The following is a 7,425-nucleotide window of genomic DNA, read 5'->3' as shown; positions in this document are numbered from 1 at the left end:
CTGATCATCACAATCATTGGTGAAATACAAATCAAAATTAAAATGACATACTGTCTTACTTCACTAATAATGATTATTACCCAAATGACTGACGATAACAAAAGTACTGTCCAGTAGGTGCCAAAGAGGGAACCCTTGCATACTGCTAGCTATAATGTAAATGACTCCAGTCATTATGTAAAACAGTATGGAGATTCTTCAAAACAGTAAAGCGAGAAGTGCCACATGAGTTAGAAATCCCCCAGCAGTGTGCATAACCTAAGGAAATGAAATCAATATGTCAAAGAGACAGCTGCACTCCCGTGCTCAAGCTAGCTCAATTCATAATAGCCACGAAATGGAGACTGCCCGTGTGTGCCACCTGATGAATGGGGGGATAAGAACGGAGTGCATATACACAATAGAATACTAATCAGCCACAAGCAGATTGAAATCCTGTCATTTGCAGAAAGACGTATGGAAATGGGAATCCTTATATGGCGTGAAATGACTCAAACAGAAAGAGCTGTTTGAAGCCATGTGCTTATGAAACCTAAAAATGTTCATCTTCTAAGAGTTGACAGTTGAATTCTGGCCATGGTAGGCTGGGGAGAGTAAAGGCGCAGGAGTGGTGGAAATGTAACCAGTGCCTACTAATCCACATTTTGGCAGGAGCAAGATGTGTGATCATGTCTGAGAGTGACTGTAGGCAACAATAGCACACAGTTCATTCCAAAGAGAGGAAGGAAGATTTTAAAATTGTCCATCAGAAAAAAAAATGCTGTAAGCTTGAGGAGACAGAAATGAATGTTCTAGTAATATGTTATGCATTCTACATAGCAAAACATCATATTACAGGTACAATGTTTATTTTCTTAAATGTAAGTCTAAGTTTTTAAATATTGTGTTTTTATATTAAAGTATGGAGAAGTCAGGGAAAGTGACATTCCTGTAAATACATATGGCAGAAATTGTGCCTACCTTTTTTGTTTGCAATCCATTGGCAATACTTTGGCACATCGCTAACATGAGGGAGTTGTCGGCATTGTCCGTGTGCTCTGTGTAGAGGAAGCCAGGAGGCCAAAGGACAGACACTAGCATTCTGTTACACACTGGGGTCTGGTGAACTTTTGGGTTCCCTCTTCTGACAACTGATTATATACTTTTCCTTGGTTTGTCCTTTTTTCGATTGATTTATAAACATGAATTGATGAACACTTCAAGTCTTCACTGTCTGAAATAAAATATATACTCTAGATTTGCACATTTATATAGTAAATTTGATTACTTAACATGTGCTAGTATACATGTCTAAACAAAGGTTTTTAAAGTATTTTAAAGGAGGTATATTTAAATCATATCACATTTTTGTAAATTCAATTTCCCTTTATAAATACTAATACCTATTCTGTTTTATTGCTTTTGGAAATACAAAACCCCACCTATTCATTTCATTAAAAATTAGACTGACCTTTATTATATTGATTTCTAAAAATTACTAGGGTTGTGGGAAGTTCTTTAGGCTAATGCAAATTACTTAAAACTTAGAAGAATCTGTTTCTTAGATCTAATTGTAGCTAAAGGAGAATCCAAGAACTTATATGACCTTGTGGGAATTCTCTCAGTCATTGAGTTTCAATGTTTTCTCCTGTCCAGGTGGTATCATTTCTGATGCCTAGTTAGAGAGTGTTCTAAAGAGTGAGTAAAGTAACCTGAAGACAACACTAGATAATGCAAAGCTCCTGTCACTGTTAAAAATGAGAAATGCAAACACTATTTTAAAAACTTACATAGATGTCACGAGAAGTGGCTTAATCTTGCTTCCAGTCCCATGGACGTATTGAGCCTAGTGCTTTCACAGAGGCTGCTCTCTCTGGTTCAAGTGCTGGTCTTCCACAATCACTTCCATCTGTGTGCATGAGCATGCACACGTGCACATAGACATGTGCGTGGGTGTGGTTGGACTAGTTAGCATGTGCCCAATCAGTTCTATGAGTCAAGGCTTTTCTGGGGCTTGTGTTTACTTTGAGTTGTTCTATTCCTCACAACAACCCAGGAGGCTGGCTTTCCAGCCCAGTGGTAAGCAGCTCTGGGAGAAGCTTCATAAGTTAAAGTTGTGCTTTGGGGTTTTCTTTCTGTCAATCTTTCAGAACAGAGCAGGTTGTATTCGCCTCTGACAGCACTGAATCTTTCTACATATCCTGCAACTTTGTATCCTGTCTAACTCACACAGTCAACATCTGACACAATTAGTTGGGCATGATTACAGGGCTGTGCCCCCAGTGACCTCAACCCATCAGTACCTCACAGGAGCATCTCCGCTCTCTGTCCGGGATCCTTAGGTGTGGCCAAGAAGAAGAAAGACGGGTGTGGGGAGGCAAGTGAAAGAACAGGCTAGGGTATTATTTTAGCTTTATTGGAATTTTAAAACTGTGTTGAAGAAATGACTCTTTTAACAAGAATATAGACCTCATTATTTTATTCATACATGAAAACCTTAGCTTTAATAACAGCTTCTTGGTGGTTACTTTTTACTCTGCAGTAAATTAGCGGAGGTGAGGAAGGTCGAAGAATCAGACGGATTCCAGGCTTGGTTGTCCTCCTTTCTCAGGGTGGAGTTAGTATTAACTTACCTATTAGCTTATTTAATAAGCAGATATGACTGCTGTATACCAGGGTACTCTAGTTGTTGAGATAAGGCAGAAGCCAAGACAAGGGAGGTCCTGTCCTCCTGGTGCTTAAATGAAGGTGCTAGAGGATAAAATGACGTGCATAACAGTCGACAACTAAATAGGAGTATGGAAATGCCATAAAAATATATACAGAGCATGTCATGTAAGCCATGGTTGTCATTAAAGCTCTTTCAGAAAATAGCATAGGATAGCACTCAGCTGTCTCTTTCCAAAATTCACATTAAATACTAATCCCAATGTGACGATATTAGTGGCTGGATATTTGAAGGGTCGTAGACCATAGGGGTAGAGCTCTCAGGGATGAGATTCGTGCTAGTTTTAAGAACGGCAACAGAGAGCACTATAGCTTCTCACACTGTGTGTTGGCTCAGTGAGACTTTTTTTTTTTGTTTTTTTTTTTGTTTGTTTTTCGAGACAGGGTTTCTCTGTGTAGCTTTGGCTGTCCTGGAACTCACTCAGTAGACCAGGCTGGCCTCGAACTCAGAAATCCGCCTGCCTCTGCCTCCCAAGTGCTGGGATTAAAGGCGTGCGCCACCACCGCCTGGCAGCTCAGTGAGACTTTACCCATCCATAAGAGATGGACTCTTCACCTGACATTGAATATCCCAATCTTGAATTCGCAGGCTTTAGAATAAACTGTGAAAAGTAATTTCACAGTTTATAAGTTTATCTGGCATTATTTTGTGGCAGCCCAGTTGAACTCAGACATAAGCGGAGATCTGAATAAGAAATGAGCCTTGTGAGTTAAGCGGCAAGAGCACATCAAGCAAAAGGTTCAGAGAAGAGTAAAAAGTGGTCAACAGGAAAGGGTCAGGTGACCTGGAGTGTTATGGGTAAGAATACAGGACTGGAAAATACGTGACGTGGCTAGAGTCAGATCACGCGAGATCACGCAGACCTCCACGGGGCCGGACAAAGAGCCCTTGTTATAAGTGCAAGGTTCGGAGAAGGGACCACTTTGGGGAGCCTTTGGGACACTAGAAAAGAAAGCCATGGCTGCCAGAATCAGGCAACTACAAGATTTGGGAAGTCTGTGTGAGTTTGTTTCTGGACCAGCTGTTTGAGAGTAGAGAGCAGACAGTGAAGAGAAAGTAGCCAATACAGAAACAGTATCCAACTGAGAGGACCAGGCAGCAAATATGACTGATTCAGGGAAGGTTTCCATTGACAGAAATAAAATTCTCTGACGTGTGAAACAGGCGCATAATCCCGATGGTGACTGAGTTGGGTTACTGTGGTTCCATAGAAATTTGAGTACCTGGAACTCAGTTATGCCCCCAGCATCCCATAGTGTAGACCTGGAACATCAAACCAGCTCCAGAAGCCGCACATGTAAACCTTCTCCAAGTTCTAATTCCATGGGCAAATCCTCACCAGGATGAGCCCGAGTCAGCAGGCATGCTGGAAGACAGGGTAACTATGCTGGGTCACACTAGGAATGACAACACATGCAGGACGAATCCTGCTTTTGATAGTTGAGGATCATATTCAGAACTCTGTCCCTTTGGGGCTGATGCTATTTAAACTAAGTCTTTAAGATTTTCTGTAAACTCAAAGCAAGTCCTGATGAGGGAACACACACAGGAAATTCGCTCTAGATAGGACTCGATTGTGCATTCCACAGACAGGTATGCTCCAGGTTAAATAAAATATGAACTGAAATGTTTATGCCAGCAACATCTCAGAAAATCAGAACATGTCCATGCAGCGCCATGTATAATTACATTATCTTTCATTTTTGTTGTAAGTAAAAACACTTCTATGCAGCCCCAAAGCCCGTATACTTCATTATAGACCACCCTGCCTCTTATGTAAATGTGTGCTTAAATTTTTATTCATTGTAGTAAAGTTGGGCCACAATTATGACTTGAAATGAAGCGTATTTCAAGGGCATGTTAGTAATACTAATAAAAAAAATGTATATAGCTGCTGATTTGAAACCCTGTAGGTACATCGTTGACTGCCTAGTATTTGCAGTATTTCCTATGGCAAGGTAAACACAAAGAGCATGGTTATTTTATTAGAAGTATTTGTTTCTTGGTGCCTTTCTGTGCTCTGTGCACAGTGCACATACATGATCTCCTGCTCCTTCTGCTCTTACCTGTTTGTATATAAGCAGAGGAGCTGACGGGCCTCGATGGGCATAGGTTCTGCCTGGTATGCACCATCTGGATGGCGGTAGCTTTCCCACTAATGTGTCTTCTTTAGTCATGGAACTCACATAATCCCATTTGAACTTCCTTGGCTTTTCCTGCAGAATAAGTGCAATAACAAATTACCTAAATAACTGCTTGGTCCGTAAATAGTCAAACAATTATGCAGAAAAGGAAAAAAGAGATTAAGTTGGGTGCTTAATCTGCTATCTGTTATACACAGTAAAGCCAGAACCTGAATCATCTTCTAGTACTATCAGTTTCTTCAAAATGGAGCTTCCCATGAGAACAAGAGATGAGCCAGTGTGTGTGCAGAGTTAGGAACATCTATATGTTGGTTCTTGTTGGCCCATGCATTTCCAAACAACCAAAGAATGGAATAAGAAATGACCCCTACAGATGGTATGTGGTGTTATTAACTGCCCAGTGTTTGAGGAACTGAGAAAAGACAGCTAAAACAAAACACTGCGGCTTGACACTGAGTAAGCACCACCTGGAGGAAATAGAACCTCACTTCTTACGCAGCCTCACCTGTGGCAGCATTCGACCCAGCTCCTGAATAAGTATGCCACTTTCTGCTTTACCTCTTCTGCTCAAGTATGTCTGTCCCATCCCTCCCGTCTGCTCATATTCTGAGCCTTGACTCAGAACAACAAGCAGGATGGAGTAAAAGAGAGAAGATGCAAAGATGACCTTCCTGCCTTTCCCAGGTGGGTTTTCAAATGTGGAAATAGCCATGAGCATGGCAGCTCATTTTAGTGGTGCACGTACATGCTTGCGTGTGAGTGCATGCGTGCGTGCATGTATGTGCGTGTGTGAGGACAGGAAGGGGTTCTGATTGATCTTAATTATGGCTTAACCAGAGATCTGTTTTTCCCTGAACTACTGATGAGGTTTCCTGAATGGAGAAGTAGCAATCTCATCTACCATGAAAGGATCCAGTCACAGAAAAATCTCTGGTGAGACTAGAAAGCCTGAACAAACATAAGACAGACATTGGTTTAATGAAGGTGTTGGAACTGTACAGGGAACATGCAAAGTTTGGTGAAAGCAGTACTGTCGCTTGAGAGGAAGAAGCAAAGGCATTAACAGAGCAAAAGTTGGGGGCCACACAGCGATATTCCAGCCTCCAGCGAGGCTAAGGCAGGGTGGCAGCATCAGCTAAACTTGGGATTTGGGGCTAACTGGGATAATATAGCAAAAACCCCCTTCTTAAAAGAAAAGAAAAAAAAAAACTCAACCAAAATGGGCTGTGAAGCTATCACATTCCTAGTGAAGAGGGAAGGTCCCAAATATTCCTCAGTTTTATATTACTTATTTACAGATAAATTATATATCCATCACTAAACACAGGAATTTACCTGAAGTGTTCAGTAATTACATTACATCCATCAGTCACCATGCCTATTGAATTACTCCTTGATGATCTTCTGTTTATAATGCTATAGGGAGCAGAGTAACAAACATGGCTAAAATGATGATATTAGGGTGGGCAGGGGAAGAAGAAGACTGGGAAACCTCAAGAACTAATGCATTCTGCAATGAGGCTTAGAGAACAAAAAACCTTTGTAGGTTGGGACTCTCTGTGCCTTATGTGCTTGCTAAATAGAAGAGTAGTTGCAGACTTATCCCCATGTGGTATTTTCATAAGCAGATTCAGGGTGTTGATGGGTTGAGTCAGTGAGTGAGTCACACTCCACTCCACCCAGAAATAAAGCCACAATGGAGTGTTTCAGAAGACAGGTGTGAGTCATGCTGGAGCATGGATCCATACTGTGACATCACCACTGCAGCCTGTTATGGGGCCACAGAATGGCTGAAAAAGTAGTGGTTGCATCTGCACTCAATTAAGTTCTGTTAAATTAATCATAGCAAGGTCAACATCTGCTACTTGCTTTTTGGCTTACCAGTAATCTTGAAAATGAAATGTGGAAGGCTTTGGTAATAAAGCTGGGTTCTGATTAAATTTCATTTAGCATGTGTTTGTGGACACCAGTGTCTTATGGGAGTTCTCAGACATAGTAATTACAGTTAAGAGTTATAACAGCAAATATCCTTTTAAAAACCATCTTATGCTTAGTTATAATATATTCATATGTATGCATTCACAGTATGTGTTTATATACACAAAACTGTTCATTGCAATATATTTCTTAAAATAATAAATATCCAATAATGGATGGCCAACTGTTGGGTATTATTTAATTAGATTATACTCTATCTATATAATAAGATGTGTGGAACACTGAACAAGTAAAAAGGAATAGACAAAGATTATATACATAGACATAAAATATATAACATATGTGTGAAGATATATATATATAATTTCTGCATAATATAAAGATTGTATTTATAATTTATATATATACAAATATATAAAGGTAAGAAAAAAGGTAATAAAAATAAATGAATGAAAGAAAACAATGTTTTAAATGACTATATGTAGCTGGATACTTTTGTGGTTTAAATGTGAGTGGCCCTTAGGTTGGTGAAACTCTTTGGGAAGGATTAGAAGTTGTGGTCTTGTTGGAGGAAGTGTGCCACTTCTCTCTTTCTCTCTCTCTCTCTCTCTCTCTCTCTCTCTCTCTCTCTCTCTC

The 7,425-nt window shown here is 40.2% G+C and overlaps 1 protein-coding gene across 2 annotated transcripts in view; it reads left to right on the top strand.

Annotated features, from left to right (window-relative positions):
* Window positions 1-7,425, top strand: part of Psd3 (pleckstrin and Sec7 domain containing 3) — a 534,828-nt gene that overhangs the window by 49,986 nt on the left and 477,417 nt on the right. The window lies entirely within an intron of this gene.

Source organism: Mastomys coucha, unplaced genomic scaffold (genome assembly GCF_008632895.1).
Source record: "Mastomys coucha isolate ucsf_1 unplaced genomic scaffold, UCSF_Mcou_1 pScaffold22, whole genome shotgun sequence".
Classification (NCBI taxonomy): domain Eukaryota; kingdom Metazoa; phylum Chordata; class Mammalia; order Rodentia; family Muridae; genus Mastomys; species Mastomys coucha.
The sequence above is the reverse complement of the archived record's forward strand: the minus strand, read 5'-3'. Positions and strand labels throughout refer to the sequence as shown.